Here is a 22,677-nt window from a genome sequence, read left to right as displayed (position 1 = left end):
AAGCTACTCCTCATTGATGATGCCCAACAAGGCTGAAACATGTTTGGGGATGCTGGTGGACTTGTGCAGAAGGGATGTGACATAGCAGTTCGGGCTGGACTGCCCCTTTTGGGGTGGGACAGAGCCTGATTTGCATATGGACTTTCCCCTTCTGTAATGGCTTGGCAGGCTAAAAAACAATGGTCTGGAGGGTTTCCCAGAGCGGTGCCCGTGGTTATGATTAATTCAAAACCTTCCAGCCATCACCTTTTTTTTTTGCTTAAGGCACCCCGAGTGGGACAGGTATGCCCAGACATGGGTCCCGAGCCTGCTGGGCCTAGAGACCAAAGCTACTCCTCACTGATGATGCCCAACAAGGCTGAAACATGTTTGGGGATGCTTGTGGTCTCGTGCAGAAGGGATGTGACATAGCAGTTCGGGCTGGACTGCCCCTTTGGGGGTGGGACCAAGCCTGATTTGCATGTGGACTTTCCCCTTCTGTAATGGCCTGGTAGGCTGAAAAACAATGGTCTGGAGGGTTGCCCAGAGCGGTGCCAGTGGTTATGATTAATTCAAAACCTTCCAGCCATCACCTTTTTGTTTTGCTCTGTGTACAGGAACATGTGAACATGTTCACAGACCCACACCACAGCCACCCATCCTTCTCAGCCTGAGAATAGGTTTGTTCTGTCTTGGAGGGACATGATACACTGCCATTTTTCAAGAAATTCCGGGTTGACTTTGGCCAAAATGGTGCCCAAACCCACTGGGCTTGCATCGACGGTGATCTCAATGCTTCTGTCATATTGAAGTAGCCCATGTTGTCTCCCAATGATATGCGCTGACGATTGACCTTGAAATTACCTTAAAAGCTTCCTGGCAGGACTCAAACCACACAAACAGAACCTGTTTCTTCGTGAGCGCCCAGAGGGGTTCCATCAATGATGCAAAATCCTGTATGTAGCGGATACAATAACTCGCCAACCCCAAGAAGGAGTGTAGATCTGATACGTTGGTGGGTGCAGTGGTATTGTTGAGCACGGCCACCTTTTCTCGGTCTGGAGTCATGCCTCAGGCTTAGAACACGTGTCCAAAGAATCTTAGTGTCCCTTTACGAAATTAACATTTCTCCTTAGAGTGAGGTGCGTAGCTTCTAGTGGCATGCACACCCTTGCAAAAGTGTTGTTATGCTGGTCCGGATTTTTTCAATATACCGATATGTCATAACTATAGTTTAGGCAGTTGTGAATGTGTTTGATGATGTTATATATTTCAGCCTGGAAGATCTCAGCTGCCTAGGAAACCCCGAAGCAGAGGCGCTTTTATCTGAAAAGTCAGAGGTGGGTGACGAAAGTTGTTATGTATAAGGATTCCTCATACAGCTCTAGCTGGTGGTATCCCTTGTTCAGGTCAAGCTCGGAGCAAATCGGAGCTCCAATAAGGAGATGAACCATACGGGTCCTGTTGCCAGCTCAATAATGTCTTGCTCAAGTAATTTGTGTATCCTCTCATCCACTTGCAGCTGAACGTTCACAGGAATCCCCAAGTAGTGTTGCCCAACTGGGCACTCTTCCGAGTCTCTGTGCAGCTTGATTTGTATGTCCTTCAATTTCCCAAGTCCCTTGAATAGTGTGGGGAAAAGCAGTTCCATTTTTGCAGAGGAGTCTATACTTTTGTATGCCATAAGTAGATATAGTACATGAAGTATTCCCATGTCTAGGGCTGCCGTGAAGCTCAGGATGCAGCCACTTTCTGCCACTGATTCCAGCACATGGATTTGTACAGTCTAGGATTGTAACTTATATGTGACACATGGAATTTTGCTGTAGACCTCTTCATTGATAACACTGACGTTCGCCCCTGTATCCACTAGGAACTCAGCTGGTAGTCCGTTCACTTGTAGCAGCAAAATGGGTCTCTGTTCCTTTTCTGAAGGGTTTCCTGGGGCCTATTGATACCCCTTTTGCCGTGGCTCTTCAGCAGCTGACTGGAAGAGGAATAGCTGGAGCCACTGTCCGATGCAGATCGTTCCAGTAGGTAGCAAATGTATCTTTTGGGTCTCCTCTCAGGTTGAGAAATGGAAGGGCAGTTAGAATGCCATTACCGCATTGCTTTCTCCTGTTGGCGCCCTTACTCTGTTCTATCTTTGTGCCGCCTATGCAGGGGTTCATAAAGCATTGGCACTCCCATCTGGTATGAGCTTGTCTTCCTTTTCTAGGGCATCTTGTCACTCACCCCTTCCCCAGATGCTTGACTGCATGACATGCGGCACACTGACTTGACGTGGTTCTCTCCTCCGCATGCAACACATTGCTGTCCCAGAGCAGGGCATGTGCCCTTGTGCAGCAACGGATATCCGCATTTGTAGCAGGAAGGGTCGCTGTTGCCATGATGTGAGGAGGATGCCAGCATTTTGTTGATAGAGTCAGATGATGGGGCAGACACTTAAATGTTGTTCATGGCTTCAACCTGCATTTCCAACTCTGTATCCGACCGGGCCAGTCACAGTATTCTTTCCAGCGACTGCATTTTTTGCAGAAGACACTTACCAAATGCAGAGGATTCACAACTCACAATTATCTGGGATCATAGGGCCTCCTCATTTGAATAGTTATTGAAGTTGCATTGTTTCATGAGAATATGCAGTGACATCACAAAAGGGTCTATTGTCTCACCTTTGTTCTGCTTTGTCATGTGGAAAACGTTGAGCTCGTAGTCCACATTGGTATGCGGGGTGAAATATTCTATGAATGCTGCTTTCAAACCAGCATTCGAATCTGCTGGGAACTCGTCCATGATGTCTCTTTCATTGGGCCCTATGTCCAGTGACAGTAGGCTGTGTTTCTTGTCATCGTCCAACGGACCTATGGCCTTGATGTATATGTCAAATTCTCTGGCCCACCTGGTCTATCTAGCTCCTAAATTGCTGGTCTCTGTGATATCAAAGTGGCTGGGTAGCTGCATGGCCAAGTTGTCTTGAAGACACAAAGGTAGCCCTCCCTGCCGTATGATGGGCACTGTGAGGGTCTCATGTTGCATTGACTGTAATATGACTCATATATGGATGTCCTCGTTCAGTCTCCCTTTACTGGGTCCCACTGCTTAAGCTGGATCTGGCACAGTTGGCCTGTAGACATGGGCAGCCTGTCGTCTTGTCCCACATCCTGCTACCAGTTATGCTCCTTCACTGCCCCTTGGTCGTGCTACAGTGGGAGATCTAATTCATTCACTCTTCCGATCTGCATGACAGGAGACTGTTTCTTCTTACTGGCCTCTCACCTGCACGTCAGCTAGTGTGGCCTGGGTGAGCATGCCTTCTTTTTTGCATCAGACAGCTAATAATACTGCACAAGTCTCCTCCTCCAACGGTCCTGCCGGAGCTGCTGTGCACTGTACACGAGGCCTCTAGCGTTGCACTACAATGGCCGCCACACGGTTCTGCGGGTCCTGCACTCCCTCTTCACCAATTTAATGTTTATCCCTGATTGGGAAACACGCAGCACCATTGGTATTAGCGCTCTGGAAATAAAGCACAGACACCGCAGAGTGTAGACAAACGTGTCTTTACTGTCCGCCTTCCAGTGCACACTAACCCTTACCCATCTGCCCCACTCCCTGAGCCTTCTGCCTCCCTCCCGACCAGGGGCGTTGCTAGGGGGGGGGGCTAAGGGGGCTGTAGCCCCTGGTCTTTTGGTTGTAGCTCCAGATAAAATCTCAGGAGCTACAACCAAAAAGCCTAGCTAGCCCCCAGTCTCGACAGTTACGACATTAGCCTAGACCCGTGTCTTTTCCAGACCTATCAACACCCCTGCTCCCGACCCATGCAATGACTGTCAGGACTTCAAGACGCTACAGCGCAGGAACTCAAAACAGGGAGAAACGCAGCACAGATAATCGGGATCATGTGCTCTTTCCAGGTCAACTTCGGGGACACTGCAGCAAATCTAACAATGATGCCTTTTCATTATTGCCGAATGGTGAGCACTAAGGAACACATGCTCTATCCATGCACACATTTACTGATCAATCCAACTATTATTTTTTCACTATTGTGCCCTTTCTTGCACACTTCCAAATTCCAAAAAGGTGGTAGAGACATGCATTATATCATGTCTGTTTCCGTGAAGCATTTACATGGCTACACTGGTAGATCCTGTGACCTTAAAATGGTAAACAAGGTGTTCCATTGTAGTGCTCAAGTTAGAGAAGTTCATGAGTGTGTGCTTGTGAGTATGGATGACATGGATGTACAGGGTTGGATGTTACATGGTGGAGTTAGTGGAATATGGTGGGAGTGGTGTGATATAAACAGAAGTGTAGAGGTAGATTGAAGGAGTGTGCAGCTAGCCATTGGGCCATGTGAGTTTCCGTGTATCTTCCTCAAGCCTTGCTGGACTATTTGCGTTATACACCTGGGAACAAGATTTTTGTATTATGACTCCTCAAACAAATTTGTGATTTACTGCATTATGTGTCGGGCAAGGAGATGGTCCTATCTCTATAGGTGTGGGTCATCAGAAGAGCAATAGGAAATGTGGGGCTTCCTTTCTATTACAGACCCATCTCCACTACCCATAGATGGAAGAGATAATGCAATTGACAGGATGTGCCAGGTGACTAAGCAGTGAAAGATATTGGAGAGGACAGAACGTTTCTATCAAAATCCCTTTTAAATGCTCTGCCACCATAAGCCGAGCCTCTTTTTTTGTGGCATGGCAGTGCACCCACCCATATGCCAAAGTATAAACTAGAGACAGAGCTAAATATACAGGTAATGACCACCAGAATCTGAAGAAGGGTGGGACCAGTCGCTTCTAAAAATTACAAAGCATTTTTAATAACAAATCAGTATAGTTAAAAACTTTATTAAATCTTAGGGTCCACAACACATAAATCACAAAATTTCACATAAAACATAGGAATACGTATTAGGCAGTCAATGTTTGATAATACAAACTCAGAAAAACAATGTACACTTTTGGACAACCTACTGTGTACAATACTCCATTTGAATCAGTGTAACATAGTATTAACGGGGTAATTCATAGATTTCAGCACAGAGGCAGCGCACGCGAGCTGCACAGAGAGGGAGCGTGCGCCAGCGTGCGCCAGCCGTGTGTGCTAAACAGCATTCTGGCGCACCGCGTATTCATGGAATATCAAAGACATTTTGAACGGTGATGCAGAGAATATCCCGCAGCGCCAGTTACGCCCCCAATAACGTCACTTGTGCAAGGATAAGGCATTGAAATCCCCAATGCAGCGCAAAGGGCGTGCTAACCCTGCACCAGTTCACAGGGCCGGTACAGTGTATTTCGGGAGTGTGTGGTAAGTTTAACACGCGATAGGCCTTGGGTGAGCGGGGTACGTGTATCCTGGGGGTGCACGGTAAGTTTTACACGTGATAGGCCTTGGGCAAGCGGGGTACATGTATTTTGGGGGTGCGCGTGAAGTATCACACGTGAAAGGCTTTGGCTGAGCGGGGTACGTCTATTCTGAGGGGTGCGCGGGAAGTATCACACGCGAAAGGCCTTGGGTGAGCGGGGTACGTGTATTCTGGGGGTGTGTGGGACATTTTATACGCGATAGGCATTGGGCGAGCGGGGTAAATGTATTTTGGCGGTGCACAGTAAGTATCACACGCGATAGGCCTTGGCCGAGCGGGGTTTGTGTATTCTGAGGGGTGCGCAGGAAGTATCACACGTGATAGGCCTTGGGATGAGTGGGGTATGTGTATTCTGGGGGTGCTTGGGAAGTTTTACACGTGATAGGCCTTGAGCAAGCGGGTTATGTGTATTTTGGGGGTGCGCGGGAAGTATCATACGCGATAGGCCTTGGGCGAGCGGGGTACGTGTATTCTGAGAGGTGCGCAGGGAGTTTCACACGCAATTTCGCTGGGCGAGCTGGGTACGTGTATTCTGGGGGTGCGCAGGAAGTTTTACACGCGATAGGCCTTGGGTGAGCGGGGTACATGTATTCTGGGGGTGCGCGGGAACTAATACACGTGATAGGCCTTGGGCAAGTGGGGTACGTGTATTCTGAGGGGTACGCGGGGAGTTTCACATGCGGTTTCTCTGGGCGAGCGGGGTACGTGTACTCCTCGGGTGCGCGGGAAGTACCACATGCAAATTGGCAGAGTGGGTCCTCCCAGGTGTGCCCTCTCCCCCCTCCCCAGGCCCTGCAGGCAGCCCACAACACAGGGGACTACCCTGCATACCTGGCCATGCCCCGCAGGCAGCCCATCCACCCTGGCCATGCCCCGCAGGCAGCCCACGCCACAGGGGACTACCGTGCACCCCTGGCCATGCCCCGCAGCCAGCCCATCAACCCTGGCCATGCCCCGCAGGCAGCCTATGCCACAGGGGTCTACCCTGCACCCCTGGCCATGCCCCGCAGACAGCCCATACACCCTGGCCAGGCCCCCAGCCAGCCCACATGTCACCATGCACTAGTGAGCACCGACCCATGTCCCCTTGCACCCCCACCCACCCAGCAGTGACAGGCACCTGCCAGCAAGCCCGACTCATGTCCTGCTGCACCCCCACCCACCCAGCAGTGACAGGCACCTGCCAGCAGGCCCCGACTCATGTCCCCCTGCACCCCCACCCACCCAGCACTGACAGGCACCTGCCAGCAGGCCCCGACTCATGTCCCCCTGCACCACCACCCACCCAGCACTGACAGGCACCTGTCAGAAGGCCCTGCCTCATGTGCCACCCCAACACGTCATCACGATCGACAATCATGAGCCTTATGGCCACCCAAATGACACCCCGCGCCACCCCAGACCAAACACACAACCAAGTATTACATCCACCCCACATTGAAATCCCCATCACATGATACATCCCAAATGGCAAGTATGCACATCAATACATGTCCGTCACACACACACAATGGGTGCAAGTGTATGAGAAAACACACATCGTGACATGCATGAAACCAACGAGAGCATACCACACATTGAAGTATGAAATAAAAATGTATTAAACACAAAAGCAAGGGAAGGAAATGAAATCACACAATAATGGAAATAATAAAGAAAAAGCTGCATGTCCAAGAAATTCAAAATAAATGTGTGAAAGCAGAATCTAAATCAATCCAAAAGCACATGGGTCCAAAGTGTCTGTCCGCCAAACGAAATCCAAAGTGAAAAAACAAGACAAATCCATTGATCCGTGGTAAAAAAAAAAAAAAAAATGAAGTCAAATCCAGTGTTGAACTATATACAAAGTACAAATCCAGGGTCCATGAGCCCAACCATTGAAAGGAAACCTACAAAAAACCCTACATAATGAACAACTATATACAAAAAGGTGGGGCATTGTCCAAGCGCCCCAAATTAAATAAAAACAGAAAGGAAACCTAACACTAATTAACTATATACAATGGCGGCGGGCAAGACCTACAGCTCACTTGTTGATTTCCCAGACCAGGGAATCATCGAACTCCCGTTTCACGTCCTGGAGGCGGGCCTGCTCCATGGCCCGAGGTTTTGCAGGAATAAAGCCATGTCCACCTCCAACTCCCTGCGAATTGCCTCGAGGCACTCAGCCCTCCTCAGCGCCCTGCGCATGGAGTTCTCCGCCCTGACCACAGTGAGCTGTGCCTCTTCCACCCGACTCTGCTCCGCATCTATTTGCTGGCCCAACCGCTGCCACACGGAAGACACACCCAATCCAGGGTCCTCCTGCCCTCCGGCCAATGCCTGCCCCTCTGATGTTGATGGCCCAGAGCCATCATTGCTCCTCCCATTGAGCCTGCTGCTGCCGTGTCTGTGCCCTGGCTCTTGATGCCCTCCTCCTGCTGGGGTGCAGTTGTTGGGGTGCCCACCCCTGCTGGACCTCCGATCCCAACTGTGGCAGGGATTTGTCCTCCAGCAGCCCGGCTGGGTCAGAGGCAGCTCCACAGGGTGCCCAGGTGATACTTGGGCCGAAGATGGCATGGAGGACGACTAGCACATAGGGGGATCAGTTGAGGGGGGGGTCGGTACAAGGTCCAGCACACGGAGGAATCCAGCACTGGTGACCTGTCCTAGTAGGTCGACGCGGTCAAAGAGGCATCCGAGATAACGTGCAGAGTCTTCACGAAAAAACTCTGCAGGTCATCTCACATTCCCCGTTGACGCAACGCCTCCCAGCCAGGACAGGCTGAACCCGGTCTGGATTGCCACGTCCGCAGGGAGAGGAAGGCCAGTTGTTGTGTGCTCATCCCTTCCCTGAGAACGGGTCTGTACAAAGCATCCCTGCAGGTGCGGGATGATGCAGTCACAGGATCAGGGACAGGATTACACACAGGCACCTCCGTGGCGGCCTGTGCTGCCTCCTGTCCCTGCCCCTGGACTGCACCACTAGCACCAGTGGAATCCCCCCTACAGACTCCGTGTGTGTCCCTTCCACGGCCTCCTCCTTAACCAAACCCCCCACCAACCTGGATGACTCCGTGCCATGTTCCTCCATCGGAACCTGTGGGGTCTCATCTGCCCCTTCTGCTGCCGGGGAGTCCACCTCCGACCTCCGCCTCTTGGACCTACCCTTGGCAGTTGCAGCCATGAATGGGGCACCAGACTTCTCACTCCCTGACGAGATGACAACATGGGAGTGGAGCTGGGCCTCGCGTCTCCGGCTGGCGGTGCGATCCCTGCCGCTTTGCTCCACAGCACTGTCTCCACCCTCTTCATCAGTTGATGCTGCAGACAGGGAGAGATAGATAGAACACAGGCATCAGGACACTGTACAATGGTCTGATACACACATGACAGTTGCACATGAGTGGCAGTGTCAAACTTCACACATGGCATCATACTCCCCAACACATGTCATTTCAACTCACAGACATGAGCAAATAAACAGGAATGTTGCACCAGGCAGCACCATCCATACACAAACAACAGCATGAGCAGCCGAAGGTGAGCCTGATGTCACATGCAACACAGGGAGTGCATAAAACATGCACACACGGCACCAGACATACATGCACCTGTCTCAGTGATAAGATCGCCATCCATGTCACATCTGGCAATCAGCCTCCTACATGTCAGTGTCACATTCATCCATGGTGTATCACAGTTGCACACTTGTCAAATACACACACATGCACATGTACATAGTGCAGATACATGCAGCTGGAACCAGCATCCATGTGTGACACCACAACCATGCCACAGTACATACACAGAAATTTAAAAATGTGTACACCCACACATGCATTTGGCCAGCATGCTTACCAACTCATAAACCATTGATGTGTCTCACACATGAGAGGACTCACATGCGGCAGGCTCATGTCCCTGTACATACACATCCATACATGGCCCTACAAAGACATATGTGCAACCTGCACACTCCTGCCACACCTCAACATGCACAGCGTCCAATCAGTACGCATATACACTTACCGCTCGACTCCAGACGGGTCTGCCTCTCAAGGACCTGGAGGTGGAGCGCTGGGCGTATATGTTCCAGGACCCTCATCTGGTTGTTGGTTAGGCGGACCCGGCATCCCTCAGCATCCACTGCCTTCAAGAGGCACTGGGCCTTGTTGAGGGTCCTGGACCTGAAGTCCTCCCAGCGCTTCCGGACGTGTTGAATGTCGCGGACTGCCACCCCCTCCACGTTGATGGCAGTCACAATGTCCATCCAGATCCTCTTCCCTCCTTCAATGTAGGCGTGCAAACTTCCAAAGAGGGCATCATACTGCCCCAGGACTCTCTCCACCAGGATACCAACTTCACTGGCACTGAAGCTGGTAGCCCTCTGCCTCTCTGGCTGGGGGTTGCCAGTGGTTCCAGATGATGTTGTGTCCGACATGGCAAACCCAGAGGCAGGTGTGGGTGGGCAACTGGGTCCTGGGGCTGGGCTGTGGAGCGATGGAATACCAGTCGGGAGTCTTCTGTTCCAGCAGGAGTGGTCACAGCAACTGCACACCTGCAGTTGGCTGACGTGCAGGCACCAAACAGCACAGCACGTGGGCGGCAGGCAGGCAGCAGCAGATGGCAGGTGGGAGCGTGCTCTGTATTCTGGGGAGCAGGAAAATGGCCTTCTGGCAGGAGCGTGGTCTTCCGTGTGTTGTTGCGTGGCCAGCTTGATACGGAGGGAGTTGAGACGTGAAAAAACTGCACGTCCGGGTGTCACTGTGTGTAATTGGAGGATAGGCCTTTAGCGCGTGTGGGCTGGGTCAAAAGGCATGTAGGATGCCATTTTCTTGTACGTGCTTTTTGTGGAGAGCGAGCGGTTGATTCTTGTACTTCTTGTCGGTTCACACGCGATTACTTCACACTGGTTCCAGTTCGTACTCCCTGTGTGCTCAGACAGCGTTCAATTCTTCTTGTGGTGGGGGTGTTGCCAACGCACACACGTGTGTCTTTTGCACGTTCTTTTTCCAGGCAGACGGTGAGTCGCACACGTATTTTTCAACTGTGGTTGCCCCCGTGTGTCGCGTACCCATTCAGAGGTCATTGTAGCCTATGTGAACGCTTATTTTTGTGTTTCTGGGTGCCACAGCATAGTGCGGGTTCTTTATTCCACGCACCAGAGGTCACCTGCACGTTAAATTTTGTTTTCAGGGTGCCTGTGCATTGCTTCACCCGTCATCTTCCCCCAGGGGTCACATACAGCCTTGCTAGAGCACTAGGGTACGTATTCCATCTAGTACCCTACCCCTTTCACACCAATTGCCCAGGACAATTGTTTACTGCACCTCCCATTTGCACAACAACATCAGTGCCATGGTTGCGAGGCGACCAAGAAGTAAGGGAGGCAAAGGTGGCCGACCTCAAAGAGGTGGGCACGATAGGGGACGTGGCCAGGATGTGCAGGTTGGCCCAAGAGGCCAGTGTATGGAGGACCAATCAGGGACACCTATTCCCCTCCCAATGGATTGGGGTGATGTAGCTGACAGCATCCCAGCTCAGGCCTTGTTAACCCGGCCCATATTGTCAACTGAACCGGCACAGGATGACTCCCAGGCTGACTTCCGTGTCATCAAGTCAAAGCCACGTGTGGCGGTGAAAGTTGCTGTCACCATGCCACGTGGATCTGGGGCAGCAATGTCATCTGCTGCTCCAAGTAGCCAGGGTGAGGAGGCTGCAGGGGCAGCTGCAGCTCAATCCACCCCAGCTCCGGGTCTCCCAGCTGGGTCAGTGTTGGTCCAAGTCCATCACACCGAGGTTGGTCCTGCCAACATCACCCAGCAGCCAATGCCTGCAGTGAGACCTTTGGTCATCGTGCCTTTGGCTACTTACAGTGCCCAGTCCACCTGCACTTCAGCCCCTACCAACCAGAGCGTCGTAAAACACTCAGGGTCCGCACCACCTTCCAAGAGGAAGAAGGGTGCTCTTGCGGTACAGGCTGGGACCCCGGACACGGCTACCCACTCCGGCACATCAAGGAAGCCTAGTTTCAATTATGCAGAACTAGACGCACTTGTGGGCTACGTGTCGGCCCATGGCCGCGAAATGGTGGTGACTGCAGGGTGCAAGACTATGACTGCTCAACGTAGGGCCCACTGGCAGACCATCGCGGACCACATTAGTTCCCTTGGATTTGTGAAGTGCACAGCTGATGATTGCTCTAAGCGGTGGAATGACCTGAAACGCAGAGCAAAGAACAAGCTGGCTTCCAATCATGCCTCTACTCTGGTGACTGGCGCTGGGTCGCCACCAGAGGAGGAACAACTCACTGAACATCAGTCTATCGCTGGAGCATTCATCACAGAGGATCAGATCCAAGGCGTGGGAGACCTACCAGATCTTGAAGCATTGTCTGGTGAGTGCCCATGCATGTGTCTGCAATCCATGTGTATGCTGCTTGGGTGATGTGTTCTGATTGAATGCCAGGTGAGGCTGTGTAGTCATGACTGCTATGGGTCACCCATGTGGTCCCTCCACCCTCCAAACCATTCCCTGGCCTTGGGTTTCCGTTTCACAGTATCCCTTCTGACCGCAGTTGACAATTTGCACATGATTACTGCACTTGCCCTTCAACTGTCATCTTGCCACAACATTGTTCATACTGTTTTCCTGTTCATCCTGCCTGATTGATGAAATCATTAGCATTTTTACCACACATTTTTGTGCCCTACTGCCCCAAATGTGACGTACTTCAGTCATAGATTACACCCCACGATGGCCCACATTTCTTAACTTATTATGGGAATGATTTGACCAATCAGGCTGATTGAGTAATGTGCATCTACATATGGCCTGCACACAATCATTTTGGGGCCGTGTTTGAATGTTGAACATGACAATTGTATTCTGTCATGTCGAAGTGACCAACCATTGATGTATCCATGTGCCTGCCATCACTGCATCAGTGAACACTGGCTTTGTTGCAGTGTGTGGCACATGTGTGTTTTGTCACACTTTTTTCCATGTTTTATTTCATGATGTCCATCTCACATGGATGGGTGACAGTACTGATATGCTACCATCTGGGTGTCCTTGTCAAATCTGCCATGGCTATGATACGTGCCATCTGTGTGCTGGCATGTGTCATGTATGTGGATTGTCCATGCCACTCACAGGCTAATGTGTAATGCCAGTGCTTCCCAGCATGCAGCACATGTGTTGGTTTTCCATCTTGTAGTCATCAGTGTCTGCTTTTTGCCTCCCCTTCCAACTCATTGACAGTGCATGCATGGCAGAGTTGTTGTCATGTGTGACGTGTCATTTCTGTGTCATTTTATGTGTGTGTGCTATGGTGCTCATGCCTGTTTACATTACTTATCTTTCATGTTTTTGCAGGTGACGAGGCACTTGATGCTGTTGAGGAGGAGGAGATGGCGCAGAGCCAGGAGTACTCGCAGCCACAACCGGGCACCAGTGGAGGACGTGGGATGGTGGTGGGTGAAAACCCAATCCTCCTACAGACAATACTGTCCACGGGTGTCTCTGGGTACACCTCCGGAGACCTCTATGTATCAGGTGCTGAATTGGACATTGAGACATATGTCCCGTCGCAGGTGAGTGTTTCTGGCAGGGATGCTGTTCTGTCCAACCCACCTGCACCGGGGGTAGACCCCTCTATGGGGCATTCTGTGTTGGAAAGTCCGCCTGTGGCGGTTACGGATGCAGGGTCACACTCCACAATATTTGCTCCTGTTCCTGGGCCAGCAGATCAAAGGAGGAATGCAGTCCTGCAGCCTCAGGCAGTGCCAGCACAGCAAGGTGCACATCACCTTGCCCCAAACAGGTGTGGTGCCCGCCAACGTGGTGGCCGTGCACCACCAGGCAATACTGTGTGGGAGAACTCCATTTACACTACAGCAGCACAACAGGGGGCATTGTGTGAAATGATGGCTCAGGCCATGGATAGGGTGGCCACTTCCATTCTCCCCCCTGAAAGTCAGGTGGAGCTTCAGCAGCAGGCAACAGAGTCAATTTGCCACTCACACAGGGAGGACATGTTGGCATCCGACAGGGACCGACGGGCTGGACTGGAGAATCTGCGCACAGCCATATCTGCAGAGTCACAGGCCCAGGGGGAAGCCCTGAGGTTAGAACACAGGTCCCTCAGAGATACTCTGAGTGAACTTGAGGTGTCCCGGAGTACAAGGTCACAAGGTGACACACACACTCTCAGCTGAGCTCCAGGCAACCCGTCAGGAGATCCGGGCATCACGCGAGGCCATGCAGGCAGAGATGCGTGTTACCCATGAGGTGCTGCATGGGGATCTCCATACCATCACACCTGCATGCTTGCTGCCATGGAGGAGCATGCCAGGGCTTTGCGTGGTCTGCCTCCCATATCACACCCACCTTCTGATGTAGCACCAGAGGGTGATGACAGCGACGGCAGTTCTCCCACTATAGCGTAGCCGTGTAGGCCATGAGCCCATGGAGGTTTTTTTTTGTGTTCTCAACATCCACACATGTGGGTGTTGGGGTGCACCCTGTACCTCGGTACCTCGTCCCTCCTGGGTGGCCTCCCCCCGGTCCCCACATGGCCATTTTATTTTTGTTTTTTATTTTGTTTTTTTTACAGTGTGTTGCTTTGTGTGTCTCCCGTAGGCATCCACTGTGTATTCTAGCTGGGCACATGCAGGCTTGTCCTGTTTTTGGGTTAGAAACTTGGTTTCCTTACACACACACCCCTCCTGCTTCCCCTTTCCATGGGCTTGCAAAGGGTGTGACCAAGTGACAGTAACTTACACAGTGACATTGGGCTCCCATGAGTTGTGTGGGCAGTCTGTAGTCAAAACTGTGTATACCGCTCTAGTGGGGAGTGCTGTTCAATTCTCCACTGCATGGTGGATTTATATATGGTTCTACATCCATGACTTTATCCTTACATACATGTACCTTCTTCATGTCTTAACAAGCCCGTCTCCTTTGCAGATGCAGTTCATGTTGTATGCAGTGCACTGACACATTTGCCTACCAGCAACACTCTGCAGTTGGAAGGGGTCGATGTGCTGCCTTAGTCAGGTTGTGACACTTGCACTACTTTAATTTTTTACTGTCATTTATTGCCATTGTTTGATCCTGTAATGATGTTTTGTCTTGCTGGTAAGTATTTGTTCATGTGTGGTGTTTTTTATTCATTACTGAGAGCAAATTGTCTGTGGCCTGTTTCCATTTGGGACAGTGCACTTTGTGACACTTGTGTCATGTGTTGTACATTAATTTGGTTGCTTTCACATTGCATGGCATGCCATGGTGTGGTGGTTAGCTGAGATGGGGAGGGGTTGGGTGACATGCCACTATTTTGATGTGGTATTTTGCAAGGGGGTAGTCCTTCATGCTGCATGAATGGAATGTGTGTGTTTTTCTGACACAGCATTGGGTCTCTTTAAGTAGCTAGGGATGCACACAATGTAGCACTTCCAGGTGGACAATCTCAGGCTGGAATGGTTGTGACAGTTGACTGTCCCTTTTGTCATCATCATTGATTGTGAGCTGGTATGTGCCAGGTCTGTGTGCATTCCGAAGGTGTGGGATTTTAGGTCATGTAATTTGCCACAAGCTGGGTATGGGCTGCCTCACCACATGCCCTTTCACCTCCCATGTGCAGCAGGCGTGCATGTGGTTGGGGATGTGGGGGCACCACCATGTCCACCAGCACGCCCCGCCGGGTTGCAACCTTGTGCAGGACACATGCTGCCACTATGATCCTGGACACCAATGGGGACCCATATAGCAGCTGCCCACCAGAGCGGTCAAGGGAGCGAAAGTGTGACTTCAGCACTCCGAATGTGCGCTCCACTATGCCCTGGGTTGCAATATGGGCTGTATTGTATCTTACCTCGGGTGGTGTGGTGGGGTTCCGAATTGGCGTCATCATATAGGTGCTCAGAGGGTAGGCACTGTCCCCTGGGTAGATGGTCATGGTTGTCAATAGTGGGGTTTTCACATTTCTCAGTCTCTGACATGCATGCATGTGCAGAGGCCTTTATACTCACCAATTAGCCATGTGTCGCCATGCCGCCCAGCTTCCAGGTCCCGGTTTAGGGGTGACATTCTGAATATGAAACTCTCATAGCTGGTCCCTGGATAGTTGGCATATACTGAGGTGATGATTCCCTTGGCATCACAAAAGACCTGCACGTTGATGGAATGCCAGTGCTTGCGATTTCGATAGATGTGCTCAGTGGCCCTGGGAGGACGTAGAGCCACATGGGTGAAAGCAATGGCACCTAGCACTTTGGGGAAGTGTACCACCCCGTAAAAGTCCTGACAACAGCCTGCCTTTCTGCAGGTGTTCTGGGCATGTATATGTGCCTGTGGACTGAGGGGCATGCAGTCATGATGGCCACCACCTGGTGTAGGCAGCGTGACTGCGTGGCCTGTGAGACACCCCCGACTATGGCACTTGTCCGCTGAAATGACCCAGAAGCCAAGAAGTGCAGTACATTTAGAACCTTTTCAAAGGGGCTCAGTGCTTGGGAGCACAGGGTGGGTGATGTGAGGTCATCCTCCCACTCCCTGACCAGTTCTAGGATTATGTGTAGTGGAAACCTGTACCTGCCATACACCTGGTCATCAGGCATCCCAAAAAGGCTGGTCCTGGGTAAACAAATGTGGGGCCTAGCTATTCTCCTCCTCCTGCGGTGTCCCATGAAAACTGCTGCGAGGAACGGTATATTTATCGTAGCGGCTGAGCTTGTTTGTTGTTTGTGCGCACTTTTATGCTGCGTGGGCCACTAACGCCTACTTCCTGCTGGTGTACGTGTTTCCGGATTAGCGCGTCTTTATTGGTGCACAGCTTTCCCCTGTTCGATTCCATGAATACGTGTTGTTAGCACGCATGTGGGCGTTGTCAGCATTTACCTCCTGTAACGCCCACATTTTCACGCGTTGTTCCCCATTCCACGTGTTCCGCCCCGTGTTCCGCCCACTTTTATTTTGTGCGCTACACGATGTGTGCTTTCCCTGTGCACACCGTTTAGTGACATCCCAGGTTTTACAAGTGCAGCGCATTCCATGAATCGATGAACGGCTGCGTGTGTGGCTTTTGCATGCGTGCGCTGCGATTTTCACGCTTGCGCTCCCCTTTTCGGCACATTTATTCCATGAATTACCCTGTAAATCTTTGTTTTCAATACAGAGAGATGTCTCAACATGTTTCTGTTCACAAACCACAAATAACCAACATTCATTAGGAGAATACAGTTATAACGAATAACCTAGTTCCTATAGATTCACAGGCTTGATCTGGGCTAGTTTCATATCACCTGTAGAGTTGAAAGAAATATAAAAACAAAGGGTCAGCTATTTAATAGCTATATTACTTTGTATAGTTCTAGCATAGTGAACTGGAGGACCTTAAAGGTAATTTACCTTAACTGGTGCTCGTGGGGGCTCTCAACTTCTGTGATTCAGTTGGTGTAGGATGATGAATAGGTCCTACAGAGTCTTTAATATAAGAAAAGCACCAGAGTAAGCTTTTCAAAATATCAACATCAGTGCTCAGACATTAACACCGAATATGTAGACAACAAGAAGATAATAAGAGCACTATAATAAGTGCTTACAAACGCTCACCTGCCTGTATAGATGGAAGGCAGGCTGTCTAGGGTCTAGGGTACCGTTCAGCCCTTTCCACGATCCACGTATACAAAGTGTCACCTTTAGAATGGCCAAGCTTCCCCCCAAAAAAATTATTAGGCGTCCTACAAAGAGACATAAAACTAGTCTTACAAAAGTGGGATACCAAACTCTAGGGTAGTTGGACAGTGATCTACTGAGTTTCCTCCCAGATATCACGGTGGCTAAGCGTCACAGGAAACCACTTCAAGTGGGGTAACCATTGCTCACTCACCACTGAACGGTATACAACCAGAGAATTATGTCTGAAGATAGAACCCTCGTCTACAGCGATGACTACGCTGCGGCACTCATGAAAGTGATCTCAATTCTTAATAAAGATGGCATTGGGGCGACAACTCCAGACACAGACGAATGGAATGAACTTGCAAAACTTAAAAAATGGCTAACACTTACGGAACTATATGGGGCAATTATGCTTGAATATCTGAAGAACAAGGCATTGCCACAGGGTCTAACTGTCCTCAATTAACCGAGATTGTTCCTAGACTATGAAGAATTTAGAATCCAGTGGAGTTACATCGCTAATCGCTGTGGTGAAGATGGGCTCATCTTGATCAAACAGTCAGCCAAAGAAACAGCGACTAAAATTGAGATAGATTTACTTAAAATTGAAGAGAATTTAAAAAAGCAACTACCTTTGGATAACTATAAAAAAAGACTAGAGGAAATAGATAAAGACATGAAGGAATTCAAAATTCATAATACCAACGAATGCATTCAACGAATGAAAAAAGACCTAGCAGGTTTTTCTCATGAAAAAGACTTTCCGTATGTGAAAGGTGATTACATCAACAAAACTATTCAATATAACGGACCTACAAAAAACAACAGGAGAGTGAGGTTCCGGAATACATCGTACAGCACTAGCAATGACAGCAGCGACCCAGATGACACAGGGGAAGGAACATCAGCTGGAACTAAACCAACTAATAAGAGAGGAAGAGGACAACCAACAAGACACCAAGGCAATGGAGGAAGGAGAGGTAATCAGGGCCATTTTTTATACCAGGCCCAAAACCAAAACAACTGGGACGAGGGAACAAAACACACCCGGAGCGGGAATCGCTTCTTATCAACCTCTCAGACTACACCTTGATAGAGGCTGAACAACAAGTCCTTAATAAAGGACTGGGATATGTCATCACCAAAGAACACAATCGCTTTGAATTTCGCATTGAGTTTAACAAACTCATGAGAAAGATCCACCTGAGGGAGTTTTTTGCACAAGAAACAGAGACACCAAGGGAAGGACCCATTAATTGTACCGGTTTACATAACCCGTACATGTTCTATCCCCCTATACATAGCTTTTCTCCTGAATCTCTCATCTTTAAAAAGAAGGTCTGTGCCAATATTGCCACCATAGAAGCTAACCAACAAAGACTGTTTCAGAATCTAACTAAAGATGAACAAAGAGCATTAAAATCTCTAGCAGACAACCCATCTTTATCATTAAGAAAGCTGATAAAGGCAGAGGGATTGTGCTCCTCGATCAAGCTGACTACATTACTGAGTGTGCGAAACAACTGGGCAATACTCACTATTATCGATTGCTTAAAGAAGATCCTACCAAAGAACTCTAACTGCTTATTTCAGAGAAAATTTTGAAAGCGAAAGATTGAGAATGGATCTCCAAGCAAGAAGCCAATTTCCTATACAACAGAAAACCCAGCATCCCAACTTCATTACTCTTCCCAAAGTGCATAAAACTCTAACCAATCCACCTGGAAGACCAATAGTTGCAGGAATAAATTCAGTACTTGAACCGCTCTCTACGTTTGCTGACCACTATCTCCAAACCTATGTACATAGCATGCAATCGTACCTCAAGGATTCTAGGGACGTGATTAACCTCTATGAAGATCTGGAATTCAATCCCTCCACCTCTCTGTTACTCGGATTTGACATCATCTCTTTGAATACTAATATACCCCAACAAGCCTTGCTGGATACAGTGGAAGAGATATTACTGACACGTGAAGACCATGACCCATCTCCTACCTCCTTCATCGTCTGGTGCGTGTAGATAACCCTCAAACGAAATTACTTCAAGTTCAATGGTAATTATTTACAACAGATCGAGGGCACAGCCATGGGTGCTATCATGGCCCATAGTGTGGCAAACCTTTATGTGGAAACTTTTGAAAAGACACATATCTATAGCGAGAACAACCCTTTTGTCAAGTACATCAAAAAAGTGAAACGCTATATTGACGATATCCTGGTGGTATGGGAGGGGTCACGTACAACTGCCGATAATTCCTTCAGCTGGTTAAACACCTTGAACCCGCATCTACAATTCACCATGACAGCCAGCAATGAATCCACGAATGTCCTTGATCTGACCATCTACCCTCATAATGGCCTACTAAAAGTTAAGGCTTATCACAAACCAACTGATAAGAACTCATTATTAGACTACTCCAGCCATCATATCAAACATGTACGTGATAATCTTCCATTTGGAGAATGTTTGCACCTGAAAAGGAACAGTTCAGACAAAGAAAGATATGAGAGCGAAGCTGACTCTTTAAGTAAGAAATTGAGATAAAGAGGCTATCCTAAAAAGTTAGTCAAAAAAGCTACCAAACAGGCATTTAACAACAATAGAGAAGTGATTTTGGAACCCAAACTGTTGAAAGAAAAAGATGAACAAATAGTCTGTGTAAATACCTTCACCGACCAAAGTTTGAAAATTAAGAATATTATTAAGAAACATTGGAAGATCTTTGATACTGCCACAAAACCGCTACCACTCCCAATCTTTGCTTACAAAAAGAGTACAACAGTAGGGAACAGAGTGAGCAATAGCAAATTGAGACGCATAGCCACACCCGATCCATTGTTTCATTTAGTTCCATTTATGTCATTTATGTCAGCTTTGGCACGTATTTAACACATACTTTGCCACAGTTCTTATTGACATGTGCCACTACGTCTCCAGGAAACCCCATTAAGCCCCCCGCTGCACAGCTCACTACTTCCACCCATGTATTGTTGGAAAACAATATTTTGAGCTTTTGGCCATTGAAACGTGTATATGTAAAAGATTGGATTACACCAAATAACTGGACAAACTCAAGAATATAGCAAATTACTGTTTTATTGACAATCATCTTAAACAGGGAGGTTACAACAAATATCAATGAATGTATGCTCAGTCTCCCAATGATTTCCACAAAAAATACACATCATATACTCAATTAGGTCATCTGAGTGACGTAATACTACATGGCAATACTGAAAAACCTATCAAGGGTCAGGATTGGTTAAGGGAAACATCTAGATATACAATCATATAGGAGCTAGGATTGTTATTGGCTGTCCTTTATCAGGTGGACAACTTATGCCTACCTCTTCAAGCATGTCGTTAATAAAAAAATAGTTACACCATGTTTCATTGGTCTTCCAAACTATAAGGTCCTTCATTATATGGACTAATACAATTGGTTGGCACACTTGTGCTGTGTCTGGAACATTTGGTTCATTTAGCAGAATGTAAGCCCAGATCCAGGTTCAGGGAGATAGGACATGAAGCTACCTCACCACCGAATTAGCCCAACATCTCTCATCACCCATGCCTCCTGTCATGAAATTGTCTTTGTACTTGGCCTTGCAGAGTATTCTCGTCCTGGGAATACACAAGAGTGAGTGCACTTGCTATCATGTCTGGAACACCAAGTCTGAACTCTATTTCCATCCTTGGCTCACGTGACAAGAGACCACGATTTGGTCCATTCTGCAGTTTTTAAATGCTTTAAATAAATTCAAACTTGACATCCTTCGTGCTCTTTCTTCCACCTTAACTTGAGAAGATTCATCCTCCTCACACTCGTTCTTCTTCAGAGTAGATAGCTGACCTCGATTTCTAGGATCTTGACTTCAGGTCAGACAGCCTTGCCACACAGCTTCAGCAACCTGTTATTCTACTGCGACACAGCTTTTAATTCATTTTTCATGGTTTACGGCTTATTTATTTCATGATACCAATGTCCAATTTCTATACAACGGCTGCTTCTCCTGCTTTCTATTCACTACTCTTAGCTAACCTATACTATGACTTGATCTACCTTGCGTTTAAGCGTCTGTACATTCATTGAACTTCTATTTTCTGCAGCACTTTGTTAACATACAATCTTCTTCTTTTACACTTTTATAGTTTACTGGATTCTTTACTTTGTATTTTGTCTTCTAGGATCCATACATCATATTTATTCAGTATCTCAGGATGTTGTTCACACTTTCTTATGATGTTATCAGTTCATTTTCTTAGCTCTTTCTTATATTCCTTCAGGGGGATACCTTTGATAGGGTTGTCTCAATGGATATCTCCTTCCAAATACTCTCTGCGGTATTGGCACGATAGCTGGTGTCAGGTAAGGGACCATCTCATGTCTCTAATACAAAGGAGGTGGGGGGGCGGGATCTCCTCCGTATGTAAACATCTGCTCCTGTACAGGTTCTTCTACCTTCAACAATGGCTGCACCTTGCACCATGCCTGCTCTTTCTTCTTGGCACATTCTTCATTGTCTCTTTCCATGATGACCACCTGGAGAGTGTTCCCTTGGAAAAGTCTCTGTACTCTGAACAGAGTTAAATGTAACAGGCACTGGGCAGCATTTTTGGGGGTATAAACAACATGAGTGCGCCAGCTGCATGAGGTATCAAAGAGCATACATAGCAGCTCTCATTTAACCTCTCCCTCCCCACATCACGCATGTGATTATACCACATGTTATCCAATTCATGGTGGTTCCCATTGTCCCACAGTGTTAAATAAAAAACCCTTATACTGATTGTATTCACTTTTCTCCTTGGTCTCCCTCCCGATTCGTGTTGTACCCAAATGTGTTTCTTTCTCAAAAACATTCCATAATGCCCCTATCCACCCCTTTATATATTCCCACATCTTTTGCAAATGATTTATATTTGAATTATTTTTAAATATTTTTGATATTATTATGCTGATTAAAATAAATTTGGGATTGATTTACCTAGAACCCGTGTTTGGGAAGCAGGGTAGCTAGTTGTGGAACCTATGTTTCTTTATACACCCATTTCCTCACCATTCCAGCACCCTTACAAAAAAGAGGAAACACCCTTGCTCACATCTTTTTGAACCTGTGTTATATGGAGTACATCATATGCCAGATCTCCAACAGTGATGCTATCTCTTTGAACAAGTCATTAACCAAGTGAGCCCTGTATCTGACTTTAGGACCTCACACTCTCCCCAACAAGGAAATACATCATGTACAAGAAATGTAGCCCCAGATTTGCATCTGGATGTGCACAAGGACCAGCCTCAACCCAACCGGAAACAGGCACACCACAACAATTACTGCACGTGTTAGACATATCCCCCACAAGTTAAGAAACTCCTGCAGATTGGGGACAAACCAGTCCTCCGAAATATCTGCAGCGATGTGCTGTTTTGAAATATTCACTGGGTAGAGTTACTGCTCAAAATAAACCATTAGCAACTCATGTGGCATTACCACCTTACCTGTAATATTTGGTCTCCAAATGAGGTCCATCTGGGATTGCGTTCAACCCCTCTTTGCCCACAACTCTGTCTCCTCTTGGGGTGCCTGTCCCTGTAGATCAAGTATTGTGTAATCAGTACTTTTATTTTTTATTTATTTAT

This window comes from Ambystoma mexicanum, chromosome 7q (assembly GCF_040938575.1).
Source record: "Ambystoma mexicanum isolate Mex_15411 chromosome 7q, UKY_AmexF1_1, whole genome shotgun sequence".
Lineage (NCBI taxonomy): Eukaryota > Metazoa > Chordata > Amphibia > Caudata > Ambystomatidae > Ambystoma > Ambystoma mexicanum.
The sequence above is the reverse complement of the archived record's forward strand: the minus strand, read 5'-3'. Positions refer to the sequence as shown.